The sequence below is a fragment of the Prinia subflava genome, chromosome 10 (genome assembly GCF_021018805.1).
Source record: "Prinia subflava isolate CZ2003 ecotype Zambia chromosome 10, Cam_Psub_1.2, whole genome shotgun sequence".
In the NCBI taxonomy this organism is placed as follows: Eukaryota; Metazoa; Chordata; class Aves; order Passeriformes; family Cisticolidae; genus Prinia; species Prinia subflava.
In genome coordinates this window covers 24,274,079-24,293,808 of record NC_086256.1, presented here as the reverse complement: position 1 = coordinate 24,293,808, position 19,730 = coordinate 24,274,079, and the positions used below count along the sequence as shown (strand labels likewise).

The following is a 19,730-nucleotide window of genomic DNA, read 5'->3' as shown; positions in this document are numbered from 1 at the left end:
CTCCTTGCTGTCCCTGGGCCACAGCAGTGAGAATGCCTTGCCTCTGATCCCTCCAGCTCTGAGTGTGCCCCAGCAGCACACACAGGGCTCCCTGGCAGCTCTCCTCCCTGACACAGGCTGCAATCCCTGGAGCTGGGCTGCTGGGAGCCACCTACAGAGGCTCTTCTTTCCCCTCTGCAGCGCTGCACTCACTTCATGGTTTTAATCTGCCAGGAGAACCAAAAACCAAAACTTCTCCGCACAGCAGTCACACAACCCCTGAGAATGACTATTTGGTAAATGAACCCTTGCACAGAAGTCTCCCACTCAGTGCTGCCGAGGGTCTGGCTGCAAGACACATGTTTAGTTGTCACTTCGGAAAGGGAATCTGCACATTCACTGACTCACATAAACTCTGTGGTATGTAAACAATCTACCAATCCATGTCTAAGCTTCATTTCTGCCCACAGTCATTTGTCATATAAAATTGACATCTCAATCAGATAGCAAAACACCTAATAGAGAATCATGGAATCATTTACGACAGAAAAGCCTTCAAAGATCACCGAGTCAAACCATTGCCCCAGCATTGCCAAGGCCACCACTAACCACGTCCACGTGTGACACATCCACGCAGCTTTTAAATCCCTCCAAGGATGGTGACACTCCTCTGGGCAGCCTCTTCCAATGCCTGTCAACCCTTGAGGGAAAAGGTTTTCTTAATATCAATTTAAAGCTCCCCTGGAGCAACTTCAGGCTGTTTCCTTCTGTCCTATATAACAATATAGCTTTAAATGTCAACTGAGAAAAGACCAGAAAGAAGCCCAAAGCTGCAAGAGCCATGCACTTTTCAGGAAGAATTTCAGGTTGCTTCTCCAGCTGTGAAACAGCAGCTCGGGGGGTTATCACCAGCAGCTCAGCCAAGAACTCAGAGCATGTCACTGTCTCAGACCTGGATCCATGCAGGACTCAGAATCCTAAAAGCTCATCAGGTCCTTTCTTCAGCATCCTTCAGAGTCTACCCAAACCCTCAAGGGTATGAGAGGTTTTCAAAGCAGATGAGCTGTCCTAGCAAGCTGAAGGACTTGCCCTGAGAGGCTGTGGCTGCCCCTGGATCCCTGGACGTGTCCAAGGCAAGGTTGGATGAGGCTTGGAGCAACCTGGGACAGTGGAAGGTGTTCCTGCCCATGGCAGGGGGTGGAATGAGAGGGGCTTTAAGGCCCCTTTCAACACAAACAGTTCTGAGATTCTATGAGTCTATAATTCTAAGACATTCCTGATGTTGTATAGAAAAGAGACAAACAGCAGGATTTGATAAATTGCATGGATTAAAGCTGAAGAGACCATCAGCACTTTGGACTCCCCAGCAAAAAAACCACCAGGATTTCAGTTGTCATACCCATCCCACCCTGTGAGCAGGCAGGGCAGGAGCCTTTGCTGACCACCAGCAGTACTACCGTGCCATGTCTTTATTCCCTCTGGGTTTGACATAGAACAAACTCATAGTTAAGCCTCTGGAAGTGTTTTACAAAAAGTAATTTCAAGGGTAAATTTGAGTTGCTGCAGCTGGCAGCCAAGCACAGTAACTGAGGATGCCACTGGTGAACACCACAGAATGCTTTGGTTTGGAAAGCACCTTGAAGATCACCTCGTTCCAACCCCCTGCCATGGGCAAAGACACCTTCCACTAGACCAGGCTGCCCAGTTCCCAAAATCAGCACAAGGTACCCGTGTGTCACAGGGCAGGGCCTGGCACTTGTCCTGCAGCCCTGCTCAGATGCCACTGATGAGTCCCACAAATGGCATTTGTTCCCTGTGTGCCAGCAGCTCCCTTACAACCACGCTGCCTTTTGCCAACTCCTCTACGCAAACAAGAACTCCAGGCAGCTCATTACAGCAGGATCCACGAGAGCTTAACTGGGGAGCTGCTAATCCAGGCAGCTTTGCCCAGCCTCGTCTGCCCAGCAGCAGAATCCCAGCCATGCAGATCTCTATCACCTCCACAGGGCCCAGTGCCCCTGCACTGACCCACAGGCACAGCCCACAGGAGCGTTGGGACACCTCAGCACAACGGGAGCTCGGCAGCTGGAGGAAAGCTGTTTCATGGCTTTGGAAGAAGAAAAATAAGGCATCAGAATACTTCTGCTCTTGATGCAGGTTTCAGTGCTCAGTAGTTTTTAGGAAGCTGTGGAAGAGGGGGAAACATTAAATATTATCTGTGGGTTATAAAATTCCACAGAGTTTTACTAGTGTAAAAATGCAAGCACACTCCAAACTAACTCAAAAAGCAGATGTGAACAGGGAGGGAGGAGGGAAAGATGATGAGAACATTAGCTTTTTTCCCCTAATCAGCTAAACGGGAATACATTAGGCAAAACCTTGTTTTCCGTTCACTCATCTTGTAAAATTTGTTTGAAATAATGCCACTATTTATGTTTAGACAGAAATTAATTTAGACTAATTCATTTGTCTTGAACCTCGTATTTCCCAGTTTCACCCTCTATCTGGCCTAGCCCAAACAAACTGGAATGTACTCAGCTGACTACTGGAAAACATGGAACTCTCACAGGGCAATAAAATAATTGATCGCTAAATAATTACCAAACTTACTCGAAAAGAATGATTACAGTTTAAAAACATAAGCATTTACCATGATGATTGTTTTCATTAAACTGTTCAGCCTGTTTATACAACACAGAGCACAAAGATTTCTTCTCTGGGGAATTTGGATCTGTGACCATAAAGCCATCAAGCTCCAAAAATCAATGTTACCACCTGACTTGCACTGTTTGTGTAGGTCAATCTAAAGCATATTTTCTCAGGGGCTGCATTGTGTCTGCAAGAAAATTCATTCTCTGAACTGGCAGGTTCTTTCAAATACAGTCTGACAGCTCACACTGGATATTTGAAGTGGTTGGGTCACTACTCCCCTCATGAGTCAACATGAATGAAGGGTGAGTGCTAATTTCTGAGCTGCTGCAGCAAATAGAGTCACTGAGGATGCCACCAGTGAATGACATGGAATCATGGAATGGTTTGGGTTTGGAAGGGACCTTAAAGCTCATCCCATTCCCCTGCCATGGGCAGGAACACCTTCCAGTAGGTTGTTCCAAGCCCCTCCAATGTGGCCTTGGACACCTCCAGGGATCCAGAGGCAGTCACAGCTTCTCTGGGCACCCTACCTACCTGCTAGAACCTCCCTACTCTCACAGGAAGAATTTCTCCCCAGTCTCCCATCTAACCCTGCCCTCTGGCAGTGAGAAGCCATTCCCCCTCATCCTGTCCCTCCAAGCCCTTGTCCCAAGTCCCTTTCCAGCTCTCTTGCTGCCAGAGGCAAATCTTCAGGCCTCACTCAGGAAAGGATATGTGAAAAGGGTATCAAAATCAACAGAATATATATAAAAACATTCCAGAGGGTTTTGCTTAACTACAGAGTTTGTGCCTGAGGTCTCCAAAGTAAAGGAGGTGACGTTTCCCATCTCCTATCCCTTCTTTATCCCTAGAGCTGGATATCCTGGGCAGGATTATTTATCATCACATGAATGTAGCAGTATTGTACCAGCATAAGCCCAACTGTAAAAATGTTAAGACAAATATTACGGCTTAATTTCTGGAATGATTACGAGGCCCAAAACCCCAGTGTCCAGCTAAACATAAACACAGATAAAGTTGTCCAAACTAGAAACCTGAATAATAAACCACCTTATTTAACAGAATAGCCTAGATGAAATTCCAGATGACTCTCACACATGAAAAATTAAAATACTCTGTAAGAAAGTTCAGTGTTCACTTCTACAAAGGAAATATCAACAAAACCAGGAAAAATTTAATTCATTTCATTCTCCAAAGTCACATTTCACATTTACTGAGCCTTTCCAAACACGTTATGTTGCTGATTAGCAGTAATGCCTTAAGGTACTCTTTTTTTCCTTTTTTCTGATCTTTGGAGTTAAAAACTGCTTTAAAACTGAGGCACTAAATCACTGAGGCACATAATTCTTACTGAACGATAATGTCGGGGAGCACCCTGTAATTTAAAACACCGCACTTCTAATGGACAAAATTGAGTCAAGTAGGAAAAGCAGGATGGATCCAGATCCCAGCCTGAGCACAATCAGACTTCAAACAGGGCTGAAAAAATGAAAACCAGCTGAGCTAATAAAAACCAGACCCTGCTTAAACAATCTTTCATCGAGTAAACTTCACCTATGTTGTTACTCTTGGAATTTGGTGAGGTAGGAGGAGCCAGCAGGGTCTGAAGACGAGATGAGAAAGGATATTTGGGAAGGATGTAATATTTAGCAAAATAAGATGGCAGACAACCAAAGCCAGACTCTGAGCTCAGTTGTACTGATGTAAATCCAAACTAGCATCACTGACTGTAATGGAATTACCCTGCATTAACTCCACATTAACTGAGATCAAAACATGATCGAAGACAGAATATCAAACTGGGAAAAAAGGCTTTTATATCTATACACTGGGACATTTCACTGCAAGTAACTAAGCAAAAGTTTAATGCTACATAGCTACAACACAAGGTGAGATGGGCTTGAGTTATCCCTTAAATACCCATAGCCCAAATTCTTTACAGAGTGGAAAGTTTTATATATTTCAAATCTACCTCTAAGCAAGATTTATGCAAATTAATGAGTTAATTAAAAATGTCCTTCACTTATTCAGGGCTTTTCTTATTTGCTTGTTTTGTAAAAGGGACAGTTTGAGATGAACCAAGACTCATTCCATGAAGCAGGAATTCAACAGCACCTCTTCAGTCAGTTGCCTCCCTTGTGTCCTTTCCAGAAAGGAATACAGACTCTTACCATTTGCTAGGCTGCAGCTCCAGCTCTATACCATACCATACACCTCTGGATTGGGGGGTATTTCTGTGCCTTCCCTCTAAACAAAGTCCCAGCCACGGGTACACATCATATCGGTGGCTGTGCCAAATCACCAAGGCATTAAAAGATGTGGTATAATTGCTAATTCTTCGAAGTGCCATTTAGCCAACAGTCATTATTTTCATCTCCCTATACCACAGCTCATTTGGGTAACAGAATGACATTCACATCAACTTTGGAAGGTAGAGAAAGGGCCAACGTTTTACAGCAATGACATGATCCCCACTTTTCACACCCTAAGCATAAGCCACAGCAGGAATACTGAGAACAAAGCTTGACAGACAAAGCAGCCACAATTTCCCCCACTGTCAGCATTCACAGAGACTGTCCAGATTCTCTCTCACACACAGATCCTGCATAACTCAATCATTCCAGTTCACCAGCGCTAGGGGTGCTCCCTCCCTGCCCACTGCAGCTCTGCCAGCTGAGCCCACTGCCAGTCTTGCTGGCCAGAACCACCACAACACAAATCATCACCTCCTCTGCTCAGCCCCAGGGTGGCTCATGCGGTCTAATCAAGCTCCCAAACGAAAAAGCTTCTCCAGCCTCTGCTAACCTGGACTGTTTGGGAATGAATCTGGGATTGCCAAGCAGCACCCATGTCTGGGGATCAGAAAAAGCCACAGCCTTAAAGAAGAGGGAAGCAAGAAGTAGTGCAGAACAATAATTATTTTCTCCACTACAGCTACAACTTTAGGAAAGTGTAACTCAACAGATTCAGCACAATTTCAGAAAACAAAATATCAGGGTCAGTTGGTCCAATTTTGACCCAGAACAAACTCTACAAAAGTACTCACTCCCATGGCCAGCATGTGAAGTGGGAATGAGATGTGTCCTGGCTACCAGCCTCATTCAGGTGAGGCAAACATCACCCAGCAGGTCAAGGGGGGGATTCTCCCCTCGCCTCTGCTCTGGTGAGACTCCACTCAGCACAAGAAAGACAAGGACCTGCTGGAGAGAGTCCAGAGGAGGCCAAGGAGCTGCTCCCAGGGCTGGAGCCCCTCTGCTCTGGAGCCAGCCTGGGACCACTGGGGGTGTTCACCTGGAGAAGAGGAGGCTCCAGGGAGACCTTACAGCCCTTTCCAGTGCCTAAAGGGGTTCCAGGAGAGCTGGAGAGGGACTTGGGACAAGGGCTTGGAGTGACAAAACAAGGGATTGCTCTGAGCAATCTGAACTCTGAAAGTCCAGGGTGTCCCTGCTCAGAGCAGGGAGCTGGAACTAGATGGTCTCTGAAGTTCCTTCTAACCCAACCCATTCCATGATTCTGTGCTCTCCTGCACAGACCTTTTTGTGGGTAACACAGCACCTCTTCCAGAGCAAGAATATATTGTCTTTAGCACCAGGACATTTCACCACCAGGACCCACAGTGTATATGCAAAAGATACTCCAGACTGCCAAGAAATCTTGAGATACAGAGGGGAGTACTGAGAAGGGACACTGAACCTCCGAGGGAAAAGGGTCAGTGCAAATTTTGAGGCAGGGATAGGCTGAATACAGAGACAAAGAAGATAAAAAGATGAGGAGTCAGACAGTCTAAGCAAGAAATTAAAGGAAAGAATAAACATTTCAGAGAGAAAAAAGTGATTTGTGGTTAACACAGAGAACTGTGACTCAGGGGCAGGTCACATGAATTCCCTGTGATTTAATTCAGCTTATGTAAAATTTAAAAAGGGAAAGACATGACCAAAATAAAAAGTCCAAGACAAAAAAAAAAAAAAAAAAAAAAAAAAGGGAAAAAAAAACCACACAAGAAAACAAAGCCAACCACACAGACTCTGAAATTTCCTATGACACTGAGCTGTAGAGGTTTAAGTAGTATGTTGTTAAATCAGGAGTAAACAGTCCTGGCCAAGCACCACTGCCTAAATACCTTGTTATGTTCTCCAAATGCTGTAGGACAGAGGCCAAAATGTTACGCCAGCCAGTGCACACCATGTATGACTCCAACAAAGTACCAGGGCATCACCACGGTCTTGGCCTGGCCTGTGCCACACCCTGGGTTCTCCTCATGCTTCTGGTACTCAGACTCTGGTACATGACAGCAATCAGTGTGCAGAGGGATGCTAAAGGTCTCTAATTAAAAAAATCACACCACTGTTGTATTGGTGTAAGTAACAGAAAATGGGAAAGAATCTGCCCAAAGATGGGCAGAATTACAGGTTCACTGCCTGAGTGTTCCAGCTATTGCTCTTTTACCTAAAACTGTGTGCTTGCCCAAACATTTCCCCTATTTGCAGCCTAAAAACCTAGCTCTGACACAGTGGCTTGAGGTCACAATCTCGTGAAGATTTTAGTAAACAGAAATGCAAATTAATATGGGAGCATAAAAGAAACTACAGTACCCCTAGCTGTCCTAAGACAGAGCCCATCATTTTTCCTGCACAGCTTTCCTCCTCTTCTTCTGTTCCTCACTAAGTTCCAACGGCAAAAGCGTACTACTCAAGTGAACTAAGACCTCACTAACTAAACAAAAAGCTCCATCCTTTGGAAAACAGACTCGGACATACCATTGCAGAGCTTAAGAGAACTCAGGAAATGTTTCAGAGATATTCAGCATCCCCAGAGACACTTCACTTCAGCTCATGAAAATACACTGGTGTCCAAGGCATGAAAATTACAATGGCTTCCTGCTGACCACCCCAGCCCCCCGGCTAGGAATCTAATTTAAACAAGCTGGCAGGAGTCCAGCAGTAACCTACAGTCACAGCTCAGAGCTGCTATCCTGAGCAAACAGCCCAGACATTTAGCAGGGACTACAGCAACACAAGACATTGCTTCATTTTCATTCCAGGCTGCAAACCCACCCCCACTTCAGCAGCATTTTTCCAGGCTGAGAACTGGGGTCCTGTTCTGTTTTGGTTACCTCTCATTGCTGAGCAAGCTCTGCTGGTTGTAATTTATCCTATAAAGTTGATATTTGGCTCCACTATGTATCAGGCTACATGGAATTGGCTTTTAAAGCCGTATAATATTCATTCATTGTACCTACATCACACACTTACTGGCCTATTCCCAAAAGCAAATGGTAAGGAAGCCACTATTCCAGTGAGAATGGATGAGCCTGCTAACAGGGACACAGCACTGAGAAAAAAATCAACTCTTTCAGTTCTCTCTGGTTGTTTGTGACGTTTGCTGCATGCTGGCTCGCTGTCTGGGAATATGTCATTTGCAAAAATGCATCTATCTTACCAGTAATGCCTTACAGACTGAAATCCATGGCTAGGAATGTTTTAGGAGAAGGGACACAACTTGGCAAAGTGCACAGAGTGAAGAGGAGTACCAAGGGTGCCAAAGCAAATCGAAGCAGAAGAGTACAGGGATAGAGAACAGTAAGTCAACACTGCTGCATGAACACACACAGCCTGTCTGCATTTGCAGTACAGCACAGGGCACATCCCAGCCCCCTTGGGGATTGTCCCCTGGTGCTGGAGCTGCCAGGGTTACTCCTTTAGCTGACGCAGAAGGGGTCTCTGAACACCTAAGGCTCAAGCCCTGCCAATAACCTGTGCAGAGGACAAAGGAGGTGCAGAAGCTTCTGAGCAGCCCCATGATCACACACGCACCAAGGCCCTTGGCAAAGCAGGCTGGCAGGAGCCCTCAGGGTGGGGCTGCCCCACCAGGGGACCTTCTTCAGCTGCTGATGTGAGCCAGGGAATCACCATGTGGGAATAACCTAATCCCCCCCTAGAGAGCCCCTGGTATCCATGTGGCAGGATGAAAACCTACCTCACCATGAGGTGTGAAACAAACCTCAGGGACTATCCTGTGGACAGCCAGCTCAGTGCAGAATTTTAGAATGCAGAAAGCCTCTCAATTAACTTCATACATTCTAAATTCAGGGCTTTGACTGAACTAACCTTTGCCTCCCCTACAGGCAGTGAAAGCAAACGAGATCTCCAAAGAGTATTTAAAAATTCACAGGGGATTAATTGATCCTTAAGGTGCCAGTTTCATTTTGTGATTTACAGAAAGAGCCTTTGGGTCAGCAGCCTCTCAGCTGAGAGTCTTCAGTTAAGTGCCTGAAGTGCAATGGGATTAATCCTGTCCTCAGTGCTGTGGGTTCATGTATCTTGATGTAACATGATCCCACCCAAGTGCTTCAGGAACATGAAGTCATTGTGCTTCTTCTCTGGCAAAAGCAGTTACCAAAGAGTAGGCTGCACATGTTCCTCAAAAGGCAACAAAAGAAGTTTAACCATAGACTGCAAAGGGACATGCCTGACCTAAACCATTCTGATCCCCCTTAAAAATGCAATACTGCAAACTATCCCTTCGCAAAATGCCAATCTTGGACCCAGAGTTCACCCAACAACCGGCACACAACAGAATTCATGCTGGCACAGCATGAATTCACTGCCAGCACCACTAAAGGATCTCATAAATATGATCTCAGAGCAGCACACCTCAAACAGGAAATCCTAAACACCAGCAACAATTATAAAAAACACATTATGTTCAGCAATGTAAGTGAGGGGTAAAACATTCTCCCTGGCTGGAGTAATGAAGCATAAAAAGCAGCCAGCCCAGAGCACATTTCATTAAATCCATCCTATTCCTTCTAACAAAACTGCTGATTACCAAGGCATGGTGAGCTGATCAAGTAACACCATCACTCTCTTTCAACAGAGAAACTGTTTTGCCATTTGCAAAGTGAAAAACATATGTTCTCAATATTTCCTCTGATGTGTCTCCTTCAAAACCAAAGCCACAGCATATGCCAACAATCAAATCATTGACTGGAAAATATATACCAACTGGCATCTGAGGGCTGTCTAAAGGGTTCCTCCTGCCAGGCTACATTCAAAGGACATTAGCTAAAAGAAATATCTGCTCCTTTTCCATAGTCCTTAATCTGGTTTATCCAGATCCTCCACTGTGTGGAATCCACACTGGTATGAATTCCAAGCAGCCTCTGATACAAAGGATAAAGCACAAGTCAGAAAAAAGGGATCCACAAGGATCATCCAGTCCCTGGCCCCACACAAAACACCCCAGCAATCCCATCCTCTGCCTGAGAGCATTGTTCAAAAGCTCCTGGAGCTCTAGCAGCCTTTGGGTCATGATCCTTCCCTTTTTTCACAGCACAGTGGAAATAGTTCTAAGGTTTGGTTGGTCCAGCAGGATGCAGAATGAACACTGCATGATGCACTGAAAAGATCACCAATCCAATATAATCTCCTTTTGCTCCCCATTGGTTAAGAAAAGCTCAAACACAACTTGTACCAGCACAGGGAGTCCCATCACTCCACGCCCCCTCTGCAGGACAGGTACTGCTCACCCTCTGCAGGTAACACACAGCACACCTCTGTATCACACAATGGTGAGCTTTCAAAAGGCACCTGGGCATGGCCTCATGCCTGATCCTAACCAAGTCAGTATTGCTGGCCAGCAGTGAGCACAGAGCAAGGATCAAGGATCAGAGTGTCAGTTGCACCAGTGTTCAGATCTTGGGTGGTTCTTCTCCTTTTTCCCCTGAGAACTCAACTTCATTCTCTTCAGTAAAGGCATTCACTACTAATTCAGTAGTGGGGAAGGGGCTGGAGCCCCAGGAGCAGCTGAGGGAGCTGGGAAAGGGGCTCAGCCTGGAGAAACGGAGCCTCAAGGGTGACCTGACAGGAGGATGAAGCTGGGGTGAGTCAAGCTCTACACCCAGGGAACAAGGGACAGGATGAGAGGAAAAAGTGTCAAGTTGCTCCAGGGGAGGTTAAGATTGGATATTGGGAATAATTTCTTCACCAAACAGGCAGTCAGGCTCTGGAACAGGCTGCCCAGGGCAGTGAGGAGTCACCATCCCAGCAGGTGTCCAAAAGACATGCCAATATGCCACTTTGGGGACATGCTTTAGTGGTGAACACCGCAGTGTTGGATTAGAGTTGGACTCAATGATCTTAGAGGTCCCATCCAACCTCTTAACAATTAACCTCTCTTAACATTTCTATGATTCCAATTCCCTACCACAAAGACATATTTTTTCCTAGTTTTCCTCTAGGATTGGCACTTGAAAAGAACAAGCTTGGCATTTCAAGAGGCAAATACTCTGATTTGCCTCCTTGTCAACTTTCCTTCCATATTTCTGTGACAATTCTCTTTACAATGAACAACACTATTACCTCAGTTAAAGTGAGATAAAGATATATACAATATTCATGGCTCTTTATTCACTTCATTACAATGCATTCTCAGAATATAGTTGTTTTCACCAGATGAAAACCGGACACTGTATCAATCTTAGGGAGGGATACCTTATTCATAGCTTAAAAGTACTTGAGGATCTGCATCAAATATTTGCTTTTTTCCAGGAGTAGGAATTTGATTTGTGTGCATTTAGATCAGTCCAGGAGATGCATGCAGCAGCAGAAATTGCTCTTTTCTTTCCATACCACAGAGCTCCCATCAAGACCCACTGTAGCCTTGTCTTAAACAATTACTGCCATGAATAGGATTAACAGGGATTCTCCATGTGATTGTGTGAAACACAAGCTGCTCTAACTCCTGGGAGATAAATTCAGAGTGCGGGAAAGAAGAGAGGAAGGTGAATGAGGAAGTTCCTTGGTTAAGAAGTGGTTAAGAAACTGGGAGAAGATCTCTCTGTGAATTGTCACATACCTAGAAGTTAACAAGGGCACTATGACTTCTGTGTGGGACACAACAAGTGAAGCATCCTCTATGCAAACTCCAGAAGCTCTAGGGAAAAGGTACACACTGCTAACAAACACAAAGCTCATCTGATAAACGACATCAAAGGTAATTATAGATACAGAATAGCACTGGAATACTGAGCTGCAGAGCTTTCCTTAGAATTAAAACCACTTGGAGATGAGGAGAGCAAAGCAAAATAGTACAAGTAGCTTCTAAGTTCTGTAGGCAACAATTTCAAATGTAACATGAAAAATATTTTGTAATTCAAAGCAGAAACGAATGATGTATTTGAGGCATTGTATTTTTTTCCCAAGGAAAGAATCTCTACTGCGTCTTCAAACAAAAACAGGGAGAATAATCCTTTCCCTTGCCAGAAGGACTCAAGAATCAGAGGGGAAATTCAGCCTTGTGCATACCTTCTGGGCTGGACATGCAGAGTTAAGACAGCAGAAAAATAAGCTGTAAGTGATGCTCTAACAGGCTTTTGGATCATGTCACAACATTTTGGCTGCCTCACAGATTTTGGAGCTTCTGGCACTGGCAATACTTACTGTCTTCTGTAATCTGTATAAGCAGCTACTTTTAGAGGGACCCCAGATAAATCCCTCAAGAGGAACGAGAAAACATCCATGCAATCACAGGGAATTCATTTTATAGATATCACAATGTCTCCGTTAAGGGACAACAAGGTTTCAAACACTTGTTTCCCACACGGTCAGCACAGTTATCCCAGAAGCCTCAGAGATGGAAAATGTCTGTAAATGCTTTAGACTTCATCCTTACCAACCCAGAGCTCTTCACTCACACAGCACTGGTGACAGCCACTCACCTGGTGACAGCAACAACAACACTTGGTAGTGGCAACAACACAGAGCTGTTTTTGAGCTTTAGGTAAGCAGCATTTCCCACTGAAATTGTCACCAGTGAAATATTAATAGCAACACTTCATCAGTTTTAGGACAAAAGAGTAGAATTCCCAGTTATTATGCCCAGGTGTGCTTATCATTTGCCCTCAGACACACCAAGACAGCACTAAAGACTTGTACCTTTAAAAAGTGGGAAATTACATCTCCATCTGCATCTCCTAAAACACCAGGGAAAAAACTCAGAATTTAGATGTGCACTCATTATTGCTGTCACTGTGTATCCAAGTCCAAAATAAACCAGCCTCCAAAAAACCTCAAATCCTTACACATCCTTGAGTTGTTAGATGGGATGTTCACGAATTTGAGGTCACCAAAAGCACTGCTCTGACAGATCGGCTGTGACAGCTTTAACCTGGTATTCTGTGATCCATCAGAAGAAGAAGGAGATGAGACTTCCTAAATTAACACTTTTTTTTTCCCCACTTTCAATTTTGGTAGTAATATAAAAGCCACTCAACTCTCAAATACGACAACTACTTGAATGAAGTGGAGAGCATAATTTTCTCTGGCCTTACTCTTTCCAAAGAGAATTGAGGCAATTCTTCTCTATCTCTCTGTTGTGGTTTGACACTGGCCCAATGCCAGGCACCCACAGGAGTCACTCACTCACCCTCCCCTAACACAGCTGGGCAGAGGAGAGGAAAAAAAGCTAACAAAGGCTTCATGAGTTGAGATAAGGACTGGGAGAAAACACCTAAAAGGCAAAACTTAAGGTTGCAAAGTGAAATTTATTACTAACGAATCAGAGGAGGATAATGAGAAGTAAAGGAAGCCCTTAAAACACCTCTTTCCTCCCAGCCCCTCCCTCCTTCCCACTGACAGGGCAGGGAGACAAAGCATGGGGGTTTGGGTCCGTTCATCACCTGAAGTTGTCTTGTGCTGCTCAGGGAGAGGAGTCCTTCCCCTGGGAGACCCTGGGGGCCCTCCACAGGAGACAGCTCTCTGTGAACCTCTCTGCCCTGGGTCCACTCTCACAAGCAGCAGCCCCACCACACCTGCCACAGCCTGAGTCCCTCCCAGGGGCACACAGCCCTCCCAAAACTGCTGCAGGGTGGGTCTCTCTTTCCAGGGGTGCAGCCCTCCAAGGACAGGCTGCTCCAGCCTGGGAGCAGGGCCCCTCTGCCCACTGGGTGTTCCCTGGATCACAGCCTGCTCCAGGCATCACCTGCTCCAGCATGGGCACCTCCCCAGGGGCTGTGGGGGGATCTCTGCATCCCCGGGGATCCCCAGGGGCTGTGGGGGGATCTCTGCATCCCCGGGGATCCCCAGGGGCTGTGGGGGGATCTCTGCATCCCCGGGGATCCCCAGGGGCTGTGGGGGGATCTCTGCATCCCCGGGGATCCCCAGGGGCTGCGGGGGCACAGCTGCTCCACCATGGTCTCACCACAGCCTGCAGAGGAATCTCAGCTCCAGCATCTGGAGCAGCTCCTCCTCATCCCTCTCCACTGACCTTGGTGTTTCCATGTTGTTTCCCTCACATGTTCTCACCTCCTCCTCTTCCCTAACGAGGAGCAAAAAACCATTACTTTGTTTTGATTTTCTTCTTAAACACATCATCACAGAGGCGTTACCAGCCTCTTTCACTGGACCAGTTTTGGCTAGCGGCATCTCCAGCCTCAGAGCCATCAGACTGGCTCTGCTGGACATGGTGGAAGCTTCCAAGAGCTTTTCACAGGAGCTATCTTTGTGGCCCCTCTGCTACCAAAAACCAGGTCATGCAAAACCAATAAATTTTCCTATAAAAACTACTGGGTTTTGATAAGTACCCAGTTTTCACAAAACATTTGCCCACAGAAACTTCACAAGTAAGCAGTTTATTTCTTCTGGGCAACCTAAATAATTTGTCTAGTTCAAATAGCAGACAGTTTTCACATGGTTTTAAGCAGTTTACCTACTAAGGAAGGTAAGGAGGCCCCCGGAATGTGGACAGGAATACTGGGTCGTATCCCTCTTCCTCTTCCAGCTGTCTCCCTTTTCATTACAATCATAAAATCACAGGCTGCTTTCGGTTGGAAGGAATCTTAAAGCCCATCCAGTGCCACCCCTGCCATGGGCAGGGACACCTTCCACTAGCCCAGGTTGCTCCAAGCCCCATCCAGCCTGGCCTTGGACACTTCCAGGGATCCAGGGGCAGCCACAGCTTCTGTGACACCACTATTTTCTCATGCTGCCCCCATCCCCTGTGAAAGCATCACTTCCATGGTGTGGGCAAACTCAGATACCAGTACAGAATACCACATTCCCTTCAACTTGTTCTGCCTGCTTTGAAAACCACTGCAACAGTATTTTTTTCTCTACACCCGTGTTCCCATTCCTTACTAAAACTAACACCAAATCTTGACACACTTCTTCCACCCTGCAAAGGAAGCAGAGGGAATGCTGAAGACAATGTCCCTCTCCTTCAGGCTGTACCAGAAGGGCCATTCCTCATCTTCATCTACACACATTCAGCCTCTGCCTGAGAAGTTTAGACAACCATAAATCTGAAAGCAAAGCCCAAGGCCAAAGACCTCAAGCCACAGAAGAATGCAACAGTGCAGGGCAGCACATGGGAGAAGGGCCATCAGGAGAGTTGGATGTGAGAGGAAGAGGCAGTGACACCACCCGTGACACCATCCAGCTGTGGGTACAGCAAAGCCACGGAGTGCCTTCCCCTCTCCCTTCATTATCCATCTGCACAGCCACAGTACTTCTGTCAGGAAGCATGAAAAACTTTAACTCCATTAATAGCCTAATTTTAATTTCACAGAACTCCTCCTCTGGAAAAAACATTACTTCTTCATTATAACTTCTAAAAAAACCTGATCAAACCTGCAAAACCCAAAGTTCCCAGACTTTTCATATGGCCTCCTGAATTTGATCCAAGCTAGTATGTGGCTCAGCAGCCTAGCCATGTTACAGACATAGCCTTGCCAGTCTGCTAAAGAAAGGAGACTCCAGTTGAACAGAACTACATGCTTAACTGTGTGCATAATTTCACTTCAAGATAGAAAAGAGCTTTACTCTCTCAAAAGAGAGAAGCGGGATCGAGAAAAAGAAAATGTATTCCTAGTTCTCCTACACGCTTACTATGTGACTTAAGTTCAATACTATTTTCCCATCTAAACTAAGCATTATTAATGTCTTCCCTTTTCTCACACAGTGTTTTCTATTTGATTTGTAAGAAAAGGGTCAGGAGATGCCCAGAGTTCTGTAGATATGCAGAGTATGAATAGGCAAACACCATCCTCTAGCCTAGGAAGTCCAGAGGTTATATATTCCCTTCATTTTTGTCTTAATTAATTACTGGAGTTTGGTCTGTAGAATAGCCATTCACACTAAAGGAATGCTTGATTAAATCACACAGAGTGAGTTATGACTGGTATAATTCCATTAGCTTTACAGAAAAATACTAGGGATGAATTCGTCCTCTCAGGCTTATTTTCCATTCCAAAATTCCTTAATGGCATAAAGAAAAAATAGCAAAGCTGGCCACAGATGTTAAATAAAGACATTCCAAGTCCAATCCCATTTCCACAGGATACAATGGGAGTTAGTAGGACATCAGGACCCACAACACGCAACTACAAAAGCATTTGCTGATCTTCAGCTTTAGCTCCAGTTCAAAATTTTCCTGTGCCAACTCTTCTTAAATTTGGGACAATTTTCCACCCCCCACGCCAGTTCTTCCATTGAACACAAGTCTGGCAACGGATTTCTTAGCCAACAGCCCTTTTCACTATCTACAAAAGTTCTGGGATCACGTTTAAGCACTCAAAGTCCACAACAAAAAAAGTCCCTGTAATCTGTTAAAGCACTGCACAGCACATGCTTATTCACAAAGTAGAATCCAAAGCAAAAGGTTTTTCCAACGTTGAACTCTCTGCATCCCACCAGATGGTACATGGTACAGGAATGTGAAACCCATGACAAATTTTTCCATAGGCCATAATTCTGTGCCAAAAGCTTCAGGTTTTATACTAAAAATATATTTGTATTCCTGTTTTACCAAAATGCCACTGCAGTAGGAAAAACACCACATTTAAATCTACCATCACACACCCCAGTGCATTGGCACATCACAATCATGGAATCACAGAATCATTCCAGTTGGAAAAGACCTTTCACATCATCAAGTCCAACCATCAACCCAACACCACCATCACCAAACCCCGTCCCCAAGTGCCACATGCACTTGGTTTTTGAACACCTCCAGGCATGGGGACTCCAGCACTGCCCTGGGCAGCCTGTGTGAATGCTGTACAGCCCTTTCTGTGGAAAGGTTTTCCCTGATGTCCAACCCAAACCTGCTCTGGCACAGCCTGAGGCCATTTCCCCTCATCCTGTCCCTGTTCCTGGGAGCAGAGCCCGACCCCCCCAGCAGCCCCCTCCTGTCAGGGACTTGTGCAGAGCCACAGGGTCCCCCCTGAGCCTCCTTTTCTCCAGGCTGAACCCCTTTCCCAGCTCCCTCAGCCATTCCTGGGGCTCCAGCCCCTTCCCCAGCTCTGTTCCCTTTCCCTGGACATGCTCCAGTGCCTCAATGCAGTACCAATAATGCAGCACTTTAAGTTATTTTAAAATCCTCTCATATTCTGCTAGATTACATTTATACCAAATTATTTACAGTCCAGCTGTACCCTGTGGGATGCCAAGTGCACTCTGCAACACAAACTAGGAAAATAATAGAGTTTGAAATCCACACCAAATTTAAGTTGCAATTACCTATCAATAGTGCATCAATATCAATATCTGCATCAGGGCACCTTTATACAAAGATAAGCTCCTTGGACCGGAGCCCAAACTGTATCTGTAGCCCTTGCAGAGTCCCACCTTCCCCAGGGACCACAGCACTTCACCAAAACATCCAGAAAATTTGCCTCTGAGGCAGCTACACATAAAGCTCTTTTTTGGGAAGAAGAATTGAGTGAACAATAACACAACTTGTGAAAAAAATAGCTTCATGCTCATTAATTCAGTTGAGCAACCTTCAGAAAGAACAACACCAGGTAAATGAATTGGATGATGTGAGATACTTGCCAAGCAATATTTTTATGAGGTTTTTGAGTAAAGTTACTTCTCTATAGATTAAATAAAAGACTTTGAAGTGGTCACAACAGCATTTCTTGCATTTTCTTTTCAAGTGCCTTGGCTTGGTCATCATCAGATGTATGCTATGGATGACCAGCAGTCACCTGGACCTCACACTTCCATAAAATTCAAGACATCAGCCTGTGGTGTGTCTTTCTAACTCTGAGAAAGATCAAACAAATAGTTTTCAGAAATTAGGACAAAACGAAGTTGAAAATTGTCCATCCTCCGCTTTGAGAGAGCTCCCTGCCCTCACAAGTTATCCATCACTCTGAGAAGCACAGCCCCTCAGGGAAGCTGGCCTTCCACACAGAGAGGTGTAACAGGATACCCTGAGGCACGTCTGCCAGCAGCTCTGTGCTGCACAGGTCACTTCTCTGCAGCTTTAAATTTCAGTCACTCCACTAAATTCAGGCTCACATTTGCCAAGGAAAGGGATCTCCTGTGCAAAGAGAGGGAATGGGGGAGGAGGCAAGGAAGCAAGGAGGCAGTGAGTGGGAAAATGTGACTCAAGCAGGAAAGGTGGCAGTGGATTTGTTGCTGGTGAGGTTTGAACAGAGCAAGGAGGAGTGGTACAGCAAAGAGTCAGTCTGGAACACAAGCAGAGAGCCTGGAGAGGCAGTGGGATGGGAGTGAGAATGTGAGGAGGACAGAAAAAAGGACTGGAAAGGTGAAAATGTGAAGAAAAACTGAATGAAAACATATGGGATGAGAAGGAAAACAGGAGCTACTGAAACAGAAGACATAAAAGTGGTCTGTGATGAAAACTAAGCACAGGACTACTCATGAGAGAAAGCTGATACTTCTTTCTGCGGAGGATGCACAAGAACAAAGGACCACCACACAAACCTGCAAACTCAAAGTGCACCACAGATCTTGCTCTTGTAGATGGAACAGTTACCCAATCACTCTGAAAAAGAGAACTATCAACTCCTCACTGAATCCCTTTATGCTCACTGAAATGAAGATGAGCTATCATTGAGAGAAAATCAAACCAAAACACTCCCAACCCATCCTCTTGATCTTCGGGCCATTCCATGGAAAAAGAGGTCCAAAGAGATCAATCAAACCAAGTTGGTTTTCCAGAAGGATATAAAAGAGTTCTAGGTTCTACACTTGACCCAAATTTTCCCTTCTTGTTTATTTCTGTGGCATGATGCTTCTTAAGTGCCATATAAGTTTGTTCCATAAAATAACAAAAATAAAAAACAAACAAAAGGGGGATGGATAGGAGGAACAGAGGGAAAACAAAAAAGAAAATTACATCAAATGTGCAAACAGCAAGGATCCTTTTGTGACAGAACACTCTGATACCACAATGAATTCTTGGTAAGAGAAATAAAAACACCTACACAAGCTATTCCCTCTAATTTTCTAAGCATTTGGTTTAAGGTATTTATACCAATGGCAAACATACATCTTGTAAGCAGAAGTATCTGTGACTGGGGGGAAATAGAAAGGATATCAATTTTTTTTGCTGACATCCCTGCAAAAAATGGAACTCTTAAGCACTGAGTTTAGGAATATCATATTCTGAGATATTCCACAGGAACTAAAGCCAAAAGGTAATTTTCAAGGGCTTTTTTCCACTTTCTAGTATTTTTTTAAGAGCTTTTACTTCACAGTACAGCACACATCACCAGCCTGGGGCATCCTGTTCCTATTTCCTCTTCAAGTCAACAGAAGAATTTGACAAGGAAAGAGGAAGAAAGCCAGAGAATACGGATAGGAAGAGAACAAAAAACAGATGCTGAAAGAGAGGAATGCACGATGTACAGCGGGAGGGGGGAAAAGGTAAGATGAGGGAAAGAAATAAGACCCCAAACAAAAAAAAACACACCATGTAAAGCTTCTGGATCATTTCACTTCAAGTTTCTGAATGCAAACACGGGACAATAAGACAGGAGGAAGAGTGCAACTGCATTATGCATGTTCTTAAGTGCGCTCCCATAGAAGGGCATTGGAAAAAAGCTCAGCAGCACCGTTACCACACGTGCAGTCCACTGACGCTGCTTCAGCCCGTATCGGAACAATTAAGGCGCTATTTGATCCTTTAAGCTACTCTTTGGTGCACAAAGCATACTCAGAGCCCACTCCAGTCTATCCTGAGGGCTTTGGGAAGCTTCACAGAGAGACAGGGAGGTGGTGGTCACAAAATGTTACTCGCCCTCGGCAGACAAACGCGTGCGGCAAAGACTAGCACGGGACAGACTCAGC

At 45.1% G+C, this 19,730-nt stretch overlaps 1 protein-coding gene across 5 annotated transcripts in view; it reads right to left on the bottom strand.

The window, feature by feature from the left end:
• The window catches only part of HMCN1 (hemicentin 1), a 165,471-nt gene that overhangs the window by 144,643 nt on the left and 1,098 nt on the right, over positions 1-19,730 (bottom strand). The gene's annotated exons all lie outside the window — the stretch shown is intronic.